Raw genomic sequence first — 19,993 nt, forward strand, 5'->3', positions numbered from 1 at the left:
TATAATGGAAAATATAATAACAAAAATTATAATTTATTTCTGGACAGAATAAATCATATTTTGAAAAATAATAAAATATATTTCTTTTCGTCCACTTGTGTCTTCGATTGTGATGTATCGACAAACTCACCATGGTACACGGTCAATCTTTCACAACGACCGTAAACGTACGTTCGAATTCAAAGTAGCCTTACGTCTTTTACGGCTTTTTACGAAGCGTGAAATCCCGGCGACGTGACGCACGCAACAACTGCCACCAACGGTTTGCCGCTTTTCGCGTTTACTTTGCCGCGAGACGTGCCGATATGAGGCTTCTAGGCTTGGTAAGCTCATTAAAAGATTTCACAGCAGTGCCGAGGGTTCTCGAAGGCTCGCACGGCGCGTGACAGAGTTCCTAAGTATCTAGTAAATTCAATACTGTTCAACCCCTTTACAACCCCTTTGTGTTATATTCTTATGTGCAATATCGCGCAATGTCAAACTAACTTTGATGTATATTACATTTCGTTACGTATATACGTGGCGACTATTAAAAAATAATTACACATTAAATATGATTCAGTTGCAGTCTTACATTCGATATTCAATTAAATATTATGATTTTATGCTAAAAAAAACGAAATTAAATAAGAATCTAATAAATTCCTTATCTATCTCATTTAAGTGTGACAATCTAAATGTACATATTTTGAACAAATATTGCGATGAGGAAGAGTTGCAACAAGATGAGATATTTACTGTTAAATTTGCAAATGTAGAACTGCAACAAAACTGCATAAATAATATAAGTTCAATATCTTTTTAACTCATTCGATTATTGATTTCTTCCAGGTATATGAACTCTATAATCGAATTTATCATGTCCCAATTTTCCTATGGCCTTCCCGTCATCGTTTATTCATATAATAGCACAATCCCGACTTGAACGATTATGTTGCGATCAAATACACAACCCGGTAATTACTATCCATGGCTTAATAAATCACCGATACATGAGGTGAAATCCGACGTTGTCATCTTCCAATCGATTAGATCACATGCAACATTTCCCATGTGGTGCTCCATGAAGAAGCTCGATTAATCACACGAGCTGTCTAAAATTTTGAATAGAAAAGATACGTGGTCCCTACTTACACTACTCAGAGAACATATATATTTATAAATAGCGCGATGTCGACTACAATGCGAATAAATATTCGCATTACCAGATATTGGTGTAAATGTAATTTCCTGTCGAAGATGTATCGAAAAAAGATTTATCTGAAGATGTATCGCGGAAACGAACACCTACGTTTATGCAAAAATAAAGGAGGTATAAGACACGTGCGCATCGAGTGAAAGGATTTATTGCGACATTGTAAAGAAAGCAGACTATTTCTTTATCTAAATATGCCAATTTCAATCGTGGCCAGAATTATTATGCAAATCTACACAAGTAGGAAGTATTGTATAAATACTGTATTAAAATAAGTAGAAATTATTACAGTTATCAATTCATAAGATTATTATAAATTTATCAGTAGAGATCGTTTCCTTGAAACAAAGTTAAAAATAGAACGGATTCAAAATTCTGCGGCCGAAATAAGAACTCCCACTGTTTCCTACTTCCATCGAAGCCTCCGGAGACTAGCTTATACCTGACGGAGAGATTGACTCGTAACGCGGTTATCCGGTACTTTGTTTCGCAGATAATGTCAAAGGCATCATAGATGCAGTTTCCACCTACAGCAGCGGACGGATCCGGCACGCTCGATACAATTTTCTCCGAAAATATTATTTGCGCCGTCATGGAATATCATGCTATATAAAGTTTTAAAACGATCTCTATCAAGCCAAATTATTAAAAAAAAATTTAAGAATCTTACATCAGGCGCTTTCACTATCAAAGGCGAATTGTGAAATGTGTACACATCTTTAAATAAATTTAAATTATCGTAAAAAAGAATTTCGTAATTGTGAGTATTGTAATTCTCCCTATAAATGCTATAAACAATCTAATATAATCTTTCTTATTTTTTAAACACTTTATTTTAAAAATACATAATAAACTGTAACTTGTAACCCTGTTTGTTTGTTAATTTAATATGCACAGAATTATTATGACACTGCAGATTATTTCGTTAATCCTATTTTCTTCTACTGTTTTCTACATAACATATTTATGTTTAAAAAAAAATGCATTATGCAGTCTTTTTAAATAAAATGAAGTGTTATTCTGCTACTACGGAGTCTCATATTCCCCCAGGGTTTCCTGACACAGGTAAAAACGCGCTGTCGCCGTTCACAGTGCCAATTTCTCGGATTACTCGTAAATACGTAGCGCGACGGAAAAAAGAAACGCGCTGAACTCGACGAAAAAGAACTTTGTCAAAGTAAGTGCAGCGTGACTATTGGTATTACGTTTCTCTCTGGAAAGACTCGACCGGATTCCAAGAGGTGTTGAACCATTTTTGCGTTCCCTCCGGCTGTTGCGACGCGCTCTTTCTCTCCCGCCGCTTATGGCGAGGAAAACTTCCAATCGGAATGAGAAACTCCCTTACGGTCGTGCATCGGTCGTTTTGCTGAGGAATTTCCAGGTCGCTCCTCGTAAGTAACATGTCTTGCACCGTCTGGATGGTGCGGGATCTCTCGGGAATGCTATACCGCGAACGCTGCATTCGACGCGCGTGTAACTAGACCGGCCTGTACTCAGAATAAGTGGCTTGGTTTAAATGCATCTCACCCTTTCTATAGATAAGCCTAATGAGTGGGATTTCTGGAGCTTCTGAATATTGAACGTATCAATATAATGATTAATGACGCTTCGGATGATTAATAATTGATACAATCCGTTGTCACTGAGAATAGATTTCGTTATTACCGGAATTATTAATATTTAATTAATTACATTTAATTATTAACTTAACTTATATTTAATTATTAACTGTTATTGGTATTCGTGTTATTGGTATGCTAATTTATGGTCAATGTGTCACTTATAGAAACAAATTGATAAAGTAATGATCTTATAGAAATATTTTAACTAGATGAATTTGTTTAAAAATGTTACTATCTTCTATCGACGATTCCATTTTAGCTAATATCATCAATTGTATCACCTCAGCTATGTCATCTCCTCCTTTTTCACGCTGTCACGGGGAAAAATATTTTCAACTTCCCGCAATCAGTGACAAAATTATACCGGCTGCATGCAAGAGCAATTATCATCGTGAATTATAATACGCAGAGCTATTAGATCACTTTTGGCTACGCAAAATTACGGCTGTTTGACCGGGCGTTGTGTGAGCAAACTGAGCTCTTCCGCGCACAAATACAAATGGATAGGGCAGGCCGCTAAAGTCCATGCAAAGTTAGTCGTCCGGCGCGATATGCAAACCCTTTCGCAAACTCTCCAGAAATGTCCAGCAATTTCGTTGGGAATTCTCGTAGCTGAGTTTAATTATTTACACGTCGGATTTATCGCACGGCGCACTTGGATTTTTAACGTCTAGAAAAGCATTTGACACGAATTATGCAATTCCATCTCTGTCGATTTGAATAAATAATTTGCAAATAATTTGTAATTTGTTTCTCAGATGACCTTTTCATCTGAGCACCTCTTCGTGACTTCATTTACCACATTGCACGAATTTCTTAGCGATCCTTACGCTATCTTATCTTATTCTGTGATGGATTCTTGTAACAAAATTCATAATTCAAAATATATAAGCTTACTATGTTAATGATAAGCTTATTATGTTACCAAGTAAATCTCAATTTGATACGACTACGAATTAAATCATGAATAATAAGGAAGAAATGGAGGGATGTTTAAGACAAAATCGAAGGTCAAGCAGCATAGAGAAGTCTACGGTTTATAGCAGTTTTCATTATAGCCTTAAAAGCGTTGCTTCCCTTCTTATTCACTCAGAGCATCGCGCCGGCAGCTTCGTTAGAATTCTTCGTAATTACGTTTCGTCATTGACGCAAACTTTATCGCTGCTTTAACGAAAGCCTTGGGCCTTGTGCTAATGTAAGTGTTTAAGCAGTCGTGAGCTTTTCGTCTTGAACGATATTAAAGAGAATAGAATGATAAAACTTGGTAAATAATATGTAATTATTAAATATAAAACAAACGATCAACTGCAGTATATTTAATACAATCAGATACGGTAAATACGAGGGTAAATATATGTCATGTACCTATTTAGTAGCATTAATAATAATTATCACACATCATCTGTTTTTTTTTTTCTAAATGCACAGCGTGTAAATATCATAAATAATGCCAATTATATTATTAAAATTTTCAGTAGATATACTTATCACATTACAAATTAGATTTGATTAATATTTATAAATTATTAATTAATAGTAAAAATTAATAGATATCTATATAAAATCTATAAATTAATTCTATTAATCAAATGAAAATTAAGACGTATTTATACGAATTCATAAAATATAAAGAATTTAATTAATACGGATTATTTTGTTAAATTGTTACGGGAATAAAACCATTTTAAGCTTTCCAGTCAGCAACTCTCGACGTGGCGATATGTTCACCATTTATTTCGTAAAGTCATGCTTTATCTTCATCTGCCGACACAATTAGTCGACTCGTAGATGTTTGCGCGAATACTGGAACTTGATCCTCAACAAAGAATTAAAATTATGTTTAGATAGATAATTTGAGCAGGAAGATACACTGTGAATTTTTACATGAAAACATAACAATAAAGATACATACAGCTAGATCATGAAATAAATTTGAATCGTGCGCGCCATTGATTCCTGTATATCATTGTTTTACAAATATGAAATAAAATTATTTTTTAGAAAACCTATCATACAATTGTCGCGAACTCTTTCACCTTTCATATCATATCAAAAATTTTACATCTAAATAAATCGCTTTGTAGGAAAATCGAAATTTTTTATTCTTTGAAAGAAAAAATTTCGCGATCTACTTTCAGATGTAATTATCAAATGCAAATTATTCCTAAATTATTCTTGGTTGCAAAAAGAAGCGAGTAACGGTTCGTTGGCGACGAGATACCTGTTTTTCATGCTAGAGAGGCAAGTAAGAAAGCGACTCGAGAGGAAAACCGTGATGACGCATTAATGAACTGATTTGACAGAATATTGATGAATAGCATTTTGATATGAAGTATTACAAAGTTTTTAATTTATTTGCTCACAAACTCCTCTCATTAAAACAAAAATAAATTTTACGATATCGCCTCTCTTACTTTTAAAATTTATACGCACATCTAATATCTGCTCGTATGCATATATTGAGAAAAAATGAACGAAAACGTCACAGAAAGAAAGAATATCTTTTTAAAATGTCCTCGAAACAAATAAATATTTCTTCTCGCGCTGTATTTATCTGTTTCTAATATTTTTTTAATACAGCGGAACAGTTGCGTTCCAATATTGTATATGTTAACGATGCATTGGTGGTAGTAATATTTGTTATTCATCGAATAATCTTATTGTACCATAGGATTGCCATAGTCTGTGAGCGTAGAAAAATATTTATATCATGACGTGGCGATACGAAAATGACATTCGCGAAATTTGCATTCGCGATGCTCATATGTCTCGTGTACGGGTAGTGGGTAGCTACGTGAGTTGCGTAGAGAATTATCCAAATACTCGTTACGCAAAATTATTAATCGCATTTTGTTCTTTCATGAAGTGTACGCATACCCCAGGAAAATTGCGCGCTATTAATCCTTTCAGGTATAAAGATATATGTGTTCCCATTAAAGTCTAATGCGCGTGCGTGTATTTCAAAAATTTATGAACGCTTTGCTTAAAAATTTATACGGTTTATATAATTTTGTGACCATATATTAATAATTTGTATTCCTCGTTTTATTATATTCAAGGCTGTTAAAAACAGACATAAATAAACATTATAATTACGTGAAAAATAAAACTGCAGTGGTTTTTAATTCCTGTTATAATTAGTATTATTTCCTGTATATTTCTTTTGTAAATTATTATTTTTATTTTAAATTAATTCCATAATATCTATAGTAAATAAAAAGTAATGATCATTAAAATTATCGTTAGTGACTAGTTTACGTAAAAACTGTTAATCAATATAAGGTACACTTATCTGCGATTCTTTTATCGCTCGTATGGACTGTGAATAAGAGAGATAAGAGAACGACTCCATGCATAGAACTATATTAGGGGTTGCAAGCTGTCCATTTCGTTCGCACGACCAACGAATTTTTATAAATAAAACTCCGATAGATTATCTAGAATATACTATTGGTATTTACGTACTACATTGATATTTGAGTTGAATGCTTAGCGTCATGACGCAAGTTTCATGTGCGTTATCCGCGGAGAAGTAACGGAGCTTCTAATATTCTTGCTTGTTCATGAATTTACCTTCATATAATCGTAAAAAAGGAGTAATCATATTTAAAAAAACGGAGATATTTGCAGCTTCAGAAAAAATAAAAGTATTGTGTATTATGCAATCAGCTATAAATATAACAATCCAATCTAACTGGCATTTCTTTAAATTATATATTCCATGTAAAATATAACTGTTGTTTACAATCCATTCGATTGAATCGTAGTGTACAAAGTAATATTCAATCGTGGCACATAAATTATTCCTATCTGTTGAAAACAAATTGTGTAAGATCCTCCGCCGGCGATTCAAAATTCAGCGCAAACTGTTAATCAATCAAACAGTCCAGACGGTTAGCTAGAATATTCTGTTTGCAGGACGAACCGATACCCCGCCAATACGTCACGGTCCGCTTAAAGCACACGTTCAATTATTCATGAAATTGTCGGCGAACGTCACGCCTCATACGTCCCGAGATCATGTTCCATTCGGAGATCACATATGAGTCCGACCGATGCCCGAGAACTGTCAAGATTGACTTCAGTGAGAGACTTCGCGAGCGAAATACTTCGCTTTTCAAACGGTTCGAATTGTCAATTTTTGCACACACAAAAAAAGAATCTATTAAATATAATTTCTTTCGGTGAACGAATTCTTTCGCACTGGAAGAGCATTCACACGTGAGAAATATATATACGCTAAAGTTTTAAAAACGACATAAATAATGTTAGTCGAGTATACCGATGTTTAATATTTAATCGATATCTTATCGGGAACTTCCTTAAACCAACTGTGCACTTCTTCGAAGAAGCGTGTAAAAAATAACTCGACGGAGGAAAATTATTCGACCGCGGGCATCCTTTTCGCACATTCCCCTCCGCTTATCTCGCGTTGGTTGCAAGCTCGTAGTTATTTCACGCGCGCGCGAACGCGACTAATTAGAAACGCATTATTACCATCTCCGCCCTACGGGAGAGTAATTAATTAAGCGGTCTCGACAAGAAGACTGGCCGTAAGAATTCTACGACCGTTACAAAACTGCCGTTAATAAATCTAGGCTAATTAGTTAGGAGGCGAAGGCGAGTTACGTGCGCCGACGTGTTTTATGCATTGTTCGAGCCGAGTTTACAAAGTACGACGTGCACATTATAGTCGTCGTCGTCTCAATGCGAAAACATCAACGCGCATATCCAACTCTCGGTCTCGCGCCTGCAAAAAATCGATTAATACATTTTTCACGATTCGTATAGTTTTTTTTTTCATAATCGCTCCCGTCTATCGTATATCGTCTTGGTTCAGAGACATCGTTTATATTACTGCTTAGAAACATATAATATAAAACTGATAAGACTGACTCTACAAACTGATAAATTTTGAATTTTTTGAACAATTATCGATTAACATAATATTATATGTATTATCATTGTTGATTTCGGCTAAGCATAATTGCAGGATTATTATAGAAGGGTATTATTAGAAAAAATAACATTAAATAGACAATTAAAAGACTCGTGTCTCTTCTTTAATGAAGATAAATCTATTGGTAAAAATAAAAGCGTCGTATTAAAAGCGTAAACTCGCGAGAATGATAGAAAAGCAAGTAAGAGATTCTGTTAAGTTTCGCTAAAAACTGCGAAAAAGAAACGCGCATTCTAGTATTAATGATCCATTCACTGTATCGAAAAAAACTGACAAATGCGAATGAATCGTTCATCTGATTCCCGAGAATTACAGACAAATACAAAGAGCGACAGCTGATCTCGAGAGTTGATTACCAATGCGTGTCTATTACGCCTTAATTACAGTTTTGTGAATCACGTCAGAAGTTCTAAGCAATTAAGACAGATTTAGTGCGAACTAAAGTAAGATTCAGTCTGCTGACGACGATAAGTATACGGTAGTGAAAAAAATCAAGTGTTAACTTTAACCCCCAACTTGCCAAAAGTTAAAAAAGTTTACTCATAACATTATAAAGCTGCTACATCCATTTTTCAGTGTACCTAATCGGCAACTATTTAGTCCAGCTTTCACAGTCGGAAATTGATTAATTAAATTGATACCAGCCGTCCGCTCTGAGATCGTTTATCGTCCTAAAAGTGGCGATTTAATCAAATTTACAACAGCATTTACGATCGGGCTTGAAATGTCGAAAGGTCAATATATTTAATTAATTCTTTTAAGCAGCGATATCGCCATTAACTCCATTAACGACGGTTCTAGTGGCCGGAACAATCGATAATTAATCGCTTAACTCAATACACCAGCATGAGTATTTTAATGCGCGCGCGAGGTACGATCGCGATCGCGATCGATCGTCCACGTGACTCGATTCTCGCCACCACGCGCTCGCGGAATGGTTGGCGAAATCCTGAGGAATGATCAGAAACGGGCGGGGGCGCAACAGTTGCGTGGGTGGATGCGCATCTGATAGAGTGGAGCGGGCGGATGGTAGCGGGGACCGGAAGAGGGATGAGAAGCACACGTAGAAGGGGGTTGAAACCCGGCGGCTGACGTGACGGCCTCAGTATTCATCTAGCATTCACGTCGCAAGCAACCCCATCCACGAAACTTCGCGAGAAATCACGTCCGTCGAGAAAGAAAAGATCGGTTCGCGATTTAACGCGGGATCGCGATCGGCTGTCGATCGAGATCGGCTTTTCACTTGACACTCGGGCAAATTGATTTTTGTGGAGCTCTCGTGTCCTCTCGTCGCGTTACTTCGATTCGCGCTTAGTTTGCACTAAAAGGGAAAAAAGTAATCGCTCGCCGAAGTGCGATCAGTGGTGACAGTATCAAAAATGCAGAGAGCCATCTCTAAATCAGTGCGTCGAGGCACTTCGACGTTACGTGAGCGTAGCGATCGCAATTCCGCCTAGAAGTTCGATATTAAGCAGCGATACCACGTGGAACTTCGTCCACGAGATTTCCAATCTTCACTCGCGGTTTGGATTTACGAGTAAATTATATGATAAACAAATTCTACTGCACATTTCATTGCACATTCATCAATAAAAAATTTCGTGAAACTTTTGAAAGACATCAGATATATATGTAGAGCGATTTTTGGAAAATTACATATGATTAAACAACGACATATTTATATGTGATATAACCTAATAACAACTTATATATATATACTTCCACATTTCTCGTAAAGTTTACAAAGTTCATTATTCATCTTAAAAAAGAAAAAATATATATGATTTAATTCATTAATAGATATAAAATTTTCAGGGGTATTATATGCAATTGATGTTCTTTTCGTATATTTTATATTATGACATTAATTTTTATATCACGTATTAAGAACCACTTAAATTGAAGTAAAAATTAAAATAAAAATTGAAGTAACCACAATGGCAATTACGATGATTAATTTCTGTTCACGCAAGTTACTATCGAATATAGATCTCGATCCTTTGAATCGAATTATATCCCGGCTTCTCGTTCATTATAGACCGCAAATTGAAGTTTCTTAGCACAAAGTTCAAAGTTCAGCGTTACAAGTGAGCTGGAAAATCCGAAATGATGTGCGGGCGTGATAAAAACTAGATGAACATGTACATACATATCATACCGATCCGCGTAATATTTCAATAATATCGCACAACTGACGACACTCCTACGCGACGTTCGCGCAATAGAATGTAGATCCCGGTAATCATGGTATTTGCGCCAGAAACGCGAGTGTGAAACTGCGGGAAAATATCGGAAAAATAGAAAACGCGGCGAAAAAAATAGCATTGACAAAAAATCCAAACAATATAGGCATTAATATAGATTATCGGTATTACGAGATATATCCGAGCCTATTTTATCTGTATAACTTCTTTCTCTCGTTAAAAGGGAAACCAATTTTTTCTTGAAATAATTATTCCATGAAACTCTTGAACTCTAATGCAATTTCCAATATTCAAATAATTAAAATAAAGAATTAATATTAATGAGTGGAAAAATAAATTTTTATAATTCTCTCTCTTTCTTTCTCTCATTTTTATATCTGTAATTATAAAAATGTCTGGATATGTTGGACTTGATATATTTATCACATTTACAATTTTTATAAAAGTGACATTTTTTCATTTGGAAATTTTATATAACTTACAATGTAAGTTCGTGATATAATAATGAATGAAAAATGAAAAAAAGTAATAAGTTATGCGATTGAGATACACGTAAGATATGCCAATATCTTTATTGCGCAAAATTCTTCCTTTGTTTCTTAACTTGTTTGTACTTTAATTATTTTCATGCAAATGCATTATACGTTACTTTTTAAAGGGCTCCAGCATTATCAATATTGCAGCCAATGCTGTGTTAATTTAATATTTCACTTCGCAACTTCCTTTAAGAATTCCTCGTACATCAATATTAATAAAATCCATGTCGACAATTTAAATTGTGATTAATTTGGATCATATTAATAAGCGAATTAAAATACGAATTATATATTGATTGACGATATCAGAATTTTGTGTGGTTGAATATATGTTGGGAATATTCGTATCGATTGCGACAGTTGCAAAAAATTGTCATATTGCGTTCGCTAATTCAATTTAGTATAATCTCGGTACATATAAGCCAAAAATACAAAATGTGACAATATTAAACTATCATAATGGTGTCTCGCAGAATACGAGACTTGCTTTTGATATATCGATTCATTGACTGGAAACATTCATATTTACGGAACGGTACAGTTGTTATTTAAATGCTGAATATACGCTACCGTTTACACGAAATAAAAGGGGGTCATAATTAATTAATTAAAACAAGTAATTGGACTCCTGCGTGAAACGTAGTGGAAAAATTGAATTAAAAATTTTATTTCAGCGTATCACAAATAAACTGTTCCGCGAATACATTAATTCGCATAGGAATAAAACCTTTTCCCGTGATCTACACAATTGCATATGATATTTTTTCCGGCACACAGATAAAATTTATGGACAAATTCTCGTAGGTGGCATAGATGGATTCTGAATAATTGATGGATTCTAAAAATGTGAAAGGTTTTCTCGTCAGTTCTTCAAAGAGAAACGAGATTATTAATGCAATTGCATAATTTACAAACTGCTATAGACGAACCAGATATCTGTTAACGAAATCCGGAAGCTCATCTTCGTTCGTGGCCTTATTGGTCGCCATACCTCATTAAAACTAGGAAGTCGATTGCGTTTCTAATGAAGCTCCAGTAGAAAGAATTATCCACCTTTTTCTTTCATCATGTTACGTTGTTTCATCCTATCTGACGGCAAAGATTTCATTTAGCTTCAAAAAACTAAATTTGACGATGACATCATTTAACTCTTTATGAATGCATTTTCAACATGAACTATACGGCTTTTTCATATTAATTTTTCAAGTTTATTTTGCGCGATTGTAATCTATTGTTAACATTACAAAAGTGAGAGAATAATGAAAAAATTATTTTTTCTCTGAATATAATTTTTTCGTAAAAAAAACACACACACACAAATTAAATCCGTAGATGATTAAGAATTACAAAAAATTACGTAATTTTCATTGAAACTCCGATTTTGAAAACCGATAAGATAATAACGTCATTTACGAAATTAATTAATTAACGAAATAAATCTGATAATATCATGTGATAAAATATGATTATGTACAAAAAGACGAGAGATAAACTCGCATTCAGAATATAAATACTCTCTCTTCCATTTAAATTCTTTTTATTCTCTCACACTGATACTATTCACTTTCTACCATTTGCGAGTCATTCTCTGTAAGAGAAGATGAATCGTCACGGAGAGACTGATGGAAGCAATGCGGCGACAATATCCCGATATTTACTTCCAATATAAATCGTTAAAGGCGTAACCATTTCCTGTCACTTTCGTACGTGAAAAAGAATGTAAACTGTCATATCTGCCTTTTTCAAAAATTATCAAAATATATTTGTTTAATAAATAAATTTATCTATTTGGCTCTCGTTTCCAAAATAAAATTATTAATTTCTACAAATATGTGTAAACTCGTTTAACGGTATTTGTTGTAAAAATAATCGATATTTTTATATTCAAATTAATAATTGTTAAATAATAATGACAACCCTTTTATTTTTTATTACTAGTTTAAAACAGAAAAGGTTATGCTACTTCTCCACGTAATCTAAATGCACAGCGTGTTACAGTATTCTATCAAGCTAAGTAAAATGGAAACTGATTAAATAATAATATTAATTAATATTTCGTTCCTCCGAGGAAAAAATTCCTCCAGAGTAAAATGACAAAATCATTTTCGCGTTACCCTCCGCGCAGAGAGTTTCTCCGTAAATCACATCATTTCCGCAGGGGACGATTACTATGGAAGGCGATTCCTCTAAATTCCTATCCACTCTACACGACCATCGTAACCGGAAACATCGTGACACCTCCTTCCATTTTTCTCGATAAAAGTTTACGCGCAATTGAGCAAAAACATCGACACGTATTATTTTCTATCGATAGCCGTGGTTCTTTCTTTTTTGTTAACAAATGCTTAAAAGAAAATCCGATAAAAGAATGTAAGAATCGCTATAATATTCAGTAAGCGACCAGAAGAAACATACAAATAGACATTCTTGCAAATTAAAATCCGCAAATTAAAATTCTTATCTCCGACCATCGACTAATTTCTGCTTGGAATATTCAACTCTCGCAATACACTTCAGTTATACACGCGGTTGTGCCACCGCGCGCAATTTGCACGACAGCCCTCGGTTCTTCTTCTCTTTTTTGGTCTTTTAATCCCACACGAGACGTCAGGCTTCTTTCAACCTGTTCCTAACGAGTCACGGTTGTATATATACATAAAAGCCTCGTCTGAGAGAAATATAAGCGAATTTCTGACAAGCTCTCGTCACTAATTATCCTGAAATTTAGATACATTTTTCAATGAAGTTTTCCGATAGAAAAAGAATTATAAAAAATCGAATTTGGGAGGTGAGACTTTATCGGTACTGTAACTGGATGAAAAAGCGTAATATATAGAAACAGCTGACGAAAGCGATACATCGCCATGGAGGCAAAATGAATCCCGTGTCGGTAAGAAATCCAATTTGCGGCCGTGTTAGAAACTGAGGAACCGATCGTTGATGAAAGATTTTAAAAGTAACGATAAAGGGAAAGACTATTGCTGTGCGCAACGCAGCGAAAAACGGACGAGATTTCTGTCGGAGAAAAAATAACGTTTATAACGGATAATTCATTATTGCAGGATTAATTATCGGACCAATCGTGGGCGCAAAAAAAAAGAGTTAAAGTATAAACTACGTTGCGAGTTGATTGTGATGCAATGCAAAGAAAAATATTCTCACGTGAAATGAGATTTGTCGCCAGTTCAACGTCGGAACAGAAATAAAATGAAAACAAAAATAAAATATATTTTATCGGTTTTGGATGTGTGTATTAGATAGGAGAATCGCACACCATTAACGAACGAAATTAAAAGATCAAATCGCAGACAATAATTTACGCGCTACAAAAAGTATCCTATATAAAAAAAGAAGTAATCATCCATGAAAAAATAAATAAGAATTAATTGTTGAATTAAATTGAGATAAAAATAAGATAATTGAGATTTAAAAAATGATACAATTACTTCTTTTTATGGACTTAGCCAACGTGTGAATTTTAGTATAACTATATAATTATACAAAGTTTTAAAGATAAAAAAAAATAGCTTCTCTCGCACTTCTCTCGTATCAAATATGTATCTATATCGCTAGAACTCACACGTGTACTTACATCATGACAGCTGCTCCTACATATTTCGCGCTCGCACACATTGCCAATGCTAACTAAACAATTCCTGCCGTTCTATTCTAAACCGTTAATATGACTCATATTTCTGCTATGCGAATTGTAATTTTCCATGAGGAATAATGTACTGGAAATTCGATAAGGAATTCGGGTTGCTTCCCAGTTTAGCGACTTGTGGAACGCCAGGGCCCCGCGCCCACCCCGGCGCGAATGCACGACGTAATTTCTCGCGCAAGGTCGGTCCACTTTGTGAAGGCGCGCTATCTTTCATTCCGGCGAAATTAAATTATCGCGATCCACCGCTGGAAATTATGACGTCGCGGTTCGTTTAACGTGTTCGCGCGCGTCAGCCACTTTTTTCCACATTCGTTTCCGCAACTCCGACCGCCTAAGATGTGCCCATGTGTCCCATATTTAATCGCGCCCCGCGGAGAAACCGTCTCGCGTCTGCGAAAACTTTTTCCTCTTATGTTCCTTAACGTCTATCTGCCTGTCCATTTCGAGAATGCCATCGGGTGTAATTCCTTCCAGCGAAAAGTTGAACCGAACTCGTCCTTGCTACGTGCGAGAACAATTTTAGCGCGTGGACAGTTTAAATTTATATTGGATTTGTATATTTTGCAGAAAGTTTTTACGTATTCAAGGCGCGTAGTTTTCGAAAAAAAAAAAAGAATTCAATTATAAATTACGAAATTATATTACATCAAGCTATAAGTTATACTTGCTATTGTAAATAGTTGTAACTTTTCTTTCTAATTTTATATTAATTTGTACAACTGTAACAACTTTTAATAAATAAATTTTTCTAATGCTAGAATATTTGATTTATTTCCGGAGTACCAAATTTTATAAAATTATATTTTTGTCATAATTGAATAATACACATCAATTAATGCGATATTATTGTCAAATTATATAATTTTGTTCTACTTACAATAGTAAGTTAAGTCAAATATTCTTTTTCTTCATAGATTAGCCCAACCGAGTGATAATCCAAACTAATTTACGTGCTGAAAACTGCAAAATGAGCGGGTTTATTTTGGTGAAATATTGCAACGTTCAAAAAAAGTGTTGCTATTAGCCGTAAGAAAAACCGGCCGCGGAAAACGCTGTTTTTATCGCCGACGTGGACGCGTGTTTGTCGGAGGTAGACTCGCCGAAGCGTAAGAACTGAAAGCCAAAAGGGGAAAGAAAAACACGACCATGGGAAAGCCGTTTAATAAAATCCGGACTGGACCATCGCATTGTAAAGACTGAACGAGCCATTAAACGACGAAATCGAAATCAATCGCGTGTCGTCACGCGCATGAAACGCACAACTTTTTGCAACGTGATGCGTATCAAATTATCAAATTGGACCGTCAGAATCACGAGCTCATGATCAATTGATATCAAATTCAACAGCTGCAGCCGTAATGATGCAATGATTACACGAAGTGCGAGATAAATGCAATATACCTAATTGATATGTGGTTGTTGGATCGTTATAAATGATTTCCATCACACAAGGTTGAGTAATCAAAGGGGAAAAGGGGAGGGGAGGATTTGCGTTTATACATATCCGATATCGTGCTGATCCGATTGTGGCCGGTTGGATTTTCGCTTCGACAATATATTTCAGACAATTTTTCTGGCAAAGTAAAGTTAATGATGTCTCACTGTCATAATTTAGATTACGCAACATGATAAAATGGACCTATATTTTTCCTACGTTATTTCAATGAAACCTCGTTCGCTATTACCCAATTTATCATTTACGTTACACATTGCGCTACAATATTGAAGTTTCGCGAAAATTCACATCGCGGGTTTCATTCTTTCTCTCCCTTCTTACGCTTCTTTTCTAAGATTTCCTTCGAATTTTCACATTTCGATGTTGACGCGATCTCATCGTATTCACACGTGCTGGCGCATATCCCATGCTACGTACTGACGCGCACGTTCTCCGCAGATTCGTTGAATTGGATTCGAGAAAAGAGGCTATGGGAAAGATACGAGGTGCAATGGTACGCTGACAGGCATAGCTGTCGCCGTGCGCCGAGGAAGTTGCTTTATACCGGTAATACGTCGTTTATCTCGTGGTCTATATCTGTCGCAAACTACTCGGTAGCGGCGTAAACCATTCCGAACTCTTCCTTCGTCTCGTCTCCTGTTTGATATCCAGCGAATTTCTTCGAGAAGTAGGAAAAAGTAGTGGGGAAAAGGAGAGAGAGGCCGCTCGGGACCCTTTCATCAGGTATCATCGATTGCTGCTATTCGTCCTATTTTCGCGCGCTTTAAAGCCATGTAGTCGTTCTATCGCAAAACCCAATATCGTACATTACAACGTTTTCTATCTACTCCCTTCACACGTCATTTACCGCGCAATCTATGCCGTAGCCGATCTTGAAATTAGCATAAATCCCACCGGGATTTCTATCGGTTTGAAATATTCCCATCGCGCAAAAGAGAAGACGAGAGAACTATCGGAACACTGCAACTGTGTCGAATTTGCGAGAACTCGCGCCGCGCCGAAGAAATGCATTCAAAGTCACATTATTATTACCAAGAAAATTAATCCACTTTCTCGGTACATTAAACAAATTCCAACAGAGAAATAAAATGCTATTTCCGATTTAGCTTTAAACGAGCGCCGTTACAGACCTGCGCTTACATTTACATGAATGACTTTCTCTTTTCGTTAAGTACATTTATGCACGGACGTGCTCGGTCCACGCATAAATGTCTAAACATAAAAATCAGCGTTAAAGACGATAAGAAGATTTTATTTCTGCACTCGATCAAGTATAATTGTCCGCGATATTCTACGCGTCATTGCGATGTATTAATCATTCGATGAATACGTTAAGTCCAGTAGACTGACGTCTTAATGCGTCTTATCAACAATATATATCGCGCAATTCAAATCATAATAAATCATCTACGCATCTCTATTTGTGTACAAAAAAAATAATCCAAGGAAATACAAATGGCATTATACACCCTCGGTATGGTTTTCTGCGACAAATACATCGACAAATCATCTCCGTAAAATATTTATTTTCTCCTAAACGTGGTATACTTGAGAGAATTTGAGAATAATAACAGAAATGCGAAATCTTGCCAATTTGAAAAAGCTTTCAAGAGAGACGTCTTTTCATCACAGACACTCCCAGGATTAAGCATTCTGTTTTTCCTTTCTCGTAAACAAGGAAATTAATAGACTGACGTGGCGGACAGGGACCGTCATTTCCGAGTATCATGATTCAATCCATTCTGTCGCATAGCGGTGTCCTATTTATCGAGATGCTGTGCAACGGAGCACGTGTCACGCCGTGAAACACGCGCGTGTCACGCTTTTGAGCTTTAAAACACGCAACAGCTGGCGGGCGCACATGACATTTCCCGTTTTCGCTTCTTGTTTGTCGTCGAGACACAATACCGGTATCATGGAGGATCTTTCTCATGAGGGGATCCCTTCTGAACTTTATACTGGATAGTCGCGTGGAAGGACGAAAGCTGTTCCCTCGCGGAACGAAGTTCAAATTAAGAATGCTCCGTCTGATCTACGCGGATTAAGTTCCGGAGAAAAGTTAAATCACTGATGGAATAATTTTATTATTTCTTTTATTTCCTCGCGGACCGTATTGACAAAGAGAGGCAGATTTATTTTTTCTCCCTTTCCGCTCGTCGTTCCGTGAATACCGTCCTTATTTAATAGTACTTCCGCTTTGAAGTGCGATTCGATTGCTACTCTTCCATTTTGTAAATTACGAAAAGGTATTACATTGTTTAAAGGTACCAAAAAATATGAGGTTATGCAGATTTAATTAAAGTAACAAAGAGAGAAAATAAAAGAGACAAGGACAAATGTTATAAACCTATTTGACAGTTTCGAGATCTTTTTTCGCAAATATTTTTGAAAACCCACAACGATCGGTTCCGAAAAAAATCCGTTGCGAAAATATTATAGTCAAATTGAATTTAACGCAATAATATTTCGCTAATCGACTTATGACTAATTGGGAATTAAAAGTAAAAATTTTGCAAATTTGTTTCTTATTTCAAGTTTATATAACGTAAAGTATTTCTAATTCGCGAAAATTCACGACGAGCGGTAGCAAGTATGACGTGGAAAATTTAGTACCGGAGGTAAAGGATTCGAGATAACTCGTCGTATCGATCTATGACTTTCGCGTTTCCGTCGATGATTTATGAATTTTCCCGGGTATTCAACGAACGGACGCGGGCGACTGACACGAAGATGGAATTCGCCTTTTTGGGCGGACACACCGGGTCGCACGGAAATTATGTCATCCCGTAAATTTCCGCCGGTAGTCGACGCGTCGGCGAGACCCATTGAATGGACCAGCGGATACTGGAAAATTTGCGTAACTGGAAAATCACTCGGTCGCGCGCAGAGATATACCCCGATGCGGGGTATAAAAAAGATAAATTAAAAATTAAAAACCCCGAGTTTTTAGTAACCTCAGATGGAAAAACTAATAAATTAAAATATCCTTTACACTATTAATTATTTCTATAAATTGTATACGATATAACTTTGTCGCAAATCTCACTGAAACGCAAATGGTGCTTCATTGTGCATGTTCCCTAGAACGCAATCCATCGTTTCTAATTATTATCTAAATCTCGATGTGAATGATGCTTCGAGCGCAGAATTACGTTTAATCATTTAATCGTCAATCGATCGGTCTGCTCGTGTCACCGTTTTCTGTGCTTAAACCGCTCCTCTTTCCGCCGTGCTGCCCACGCTGCAACCAATGGCTCGTGGCTATTGTGTTTAGGAAGGCCGCCGATTCTTTCGTCTCTCTCAAATATACGTTTAGCTGAACGAGAAGATTTTCAAGCGCTGCTTTCGACTTGCCGTGGCCCTCGAGAGGTCCTAGTGACAATTATTTCGAGGTAGAGCTTATATCTTGTACACGGTCGAGCATCCGATCAATGGTGGAGATCGCGATAAAGTCAATGCCACGTCAGACAAAGGGTTATTGATTCTCGCTCGACGAGAATAAATCCAATTAATAGAATCACAGAGATAAGGCAATGTAGAACTGTGCGTCTCATTAAAAAACAAAAAAAGAAATATCAAAGAAACAATATTCGAAAAACATTTAAAGACAATTTATCATTGTAATATCAACTCTATAAATGTACCAGTTTGACTCATAAAAAGATATCTGCGACAGCCACAACAAATTTGACGAGTCTTGTAAAATTGCTCGCTTTTACTGAATTATTATTGATTATGATTGTCGTAGAGATTTGCGCAGAATGAAGATCACACGTGGATTCCACGTGAATCAAAGGAATCAATGACAATTCCATTGAAATGACGCAGGTCACTATATGTGAACGGCGGAATGCGCGTAGATAAATGGAATCGATAATGAGGCTAATTATTCCGCGCTCATTTCGGTACGAAAGTACCTATAATCGCTGATATCGGCACGTACATTCCTATCGACGGTAATACGCGCAACTCGACGACTCTGGTGCCATTGGCTCCGATAACTTTCGATAATAATTTGTGAGAAATTCAATTACCGCGGCCGTGCCGGCACGCCCCCGCCATTATCGGTCGTATAACTGCCGCAAGTTGATTTCGAAAAGGTTTCCGAAAATTTCATTCTAGTAAAAAGAAAAAACGGGAAAAAACCGCTCCGCTACTTTCACTCGTCTCGTTGCCTTTCGGTATACTTTTAATTAACCGCTAATTGCTCTCCGCTGCACTCGCTGTTACAGCGAGTACACCAGAAACGCTATTACATCAAAGCTTTTTATTTTCCCTGCGCAAATATCAAGCGACGTAATTAAATCGAACAAATGCAGATATTTTCTCTTTAAATGCGCATCCAATTGCAATCCA

The 19,993-nt window shown here is 36.1% G+C and overlaps 1 protein-coding gene across 8 annotated transcripts in view; it reads left to right on the forward strand.

The window, feature by feature from the left end:
* LOC112465201 overlaps nt 1-19,993 on the forward strand; it is an 86,278-nt gene that overhangs the window by 14,846 nt on the left and 51,439 nt on the right. For 5 of the 8 annotated variants that reach the window (XM_025032644.1, XM_025032637.1, XM_025032640.1 and 2 more), the window contains exon 1: nt 8,905-9,314. The exons of 1 other annotated variant lie outside the window; for it this stretch is intronic. The gene's annotated coding sequence lies outside the window, so the exon portion shown is untranslated. Of the gene's footprint in view, nt 1-8,904; nt 9,315-19,993 lie in introns of those variants that run through there. 2 more of the 8 variants (XM_025032639.1, XM_025032641.1) reach the window with 1 other exon arrangement.

The sequence above is a fragment of the Temnothorax curvispinosus genome, unplaced genomic scaffold (assembly GCF_003070985.1).
Source record: "Temnothorax curvispinosus isolate PA1 unplaced genomic scaffold, ASM307098v1 QBEX01015018.1, whole genome shotgun sequence".
In the NCBI taxonomy this organism is placed as follows: Eukaryota; Metazoa; Arthropoda; class Insecta; order Hymenoptera; family Formicidae; genus Temnothorax; species Temnothorax curvispinosus.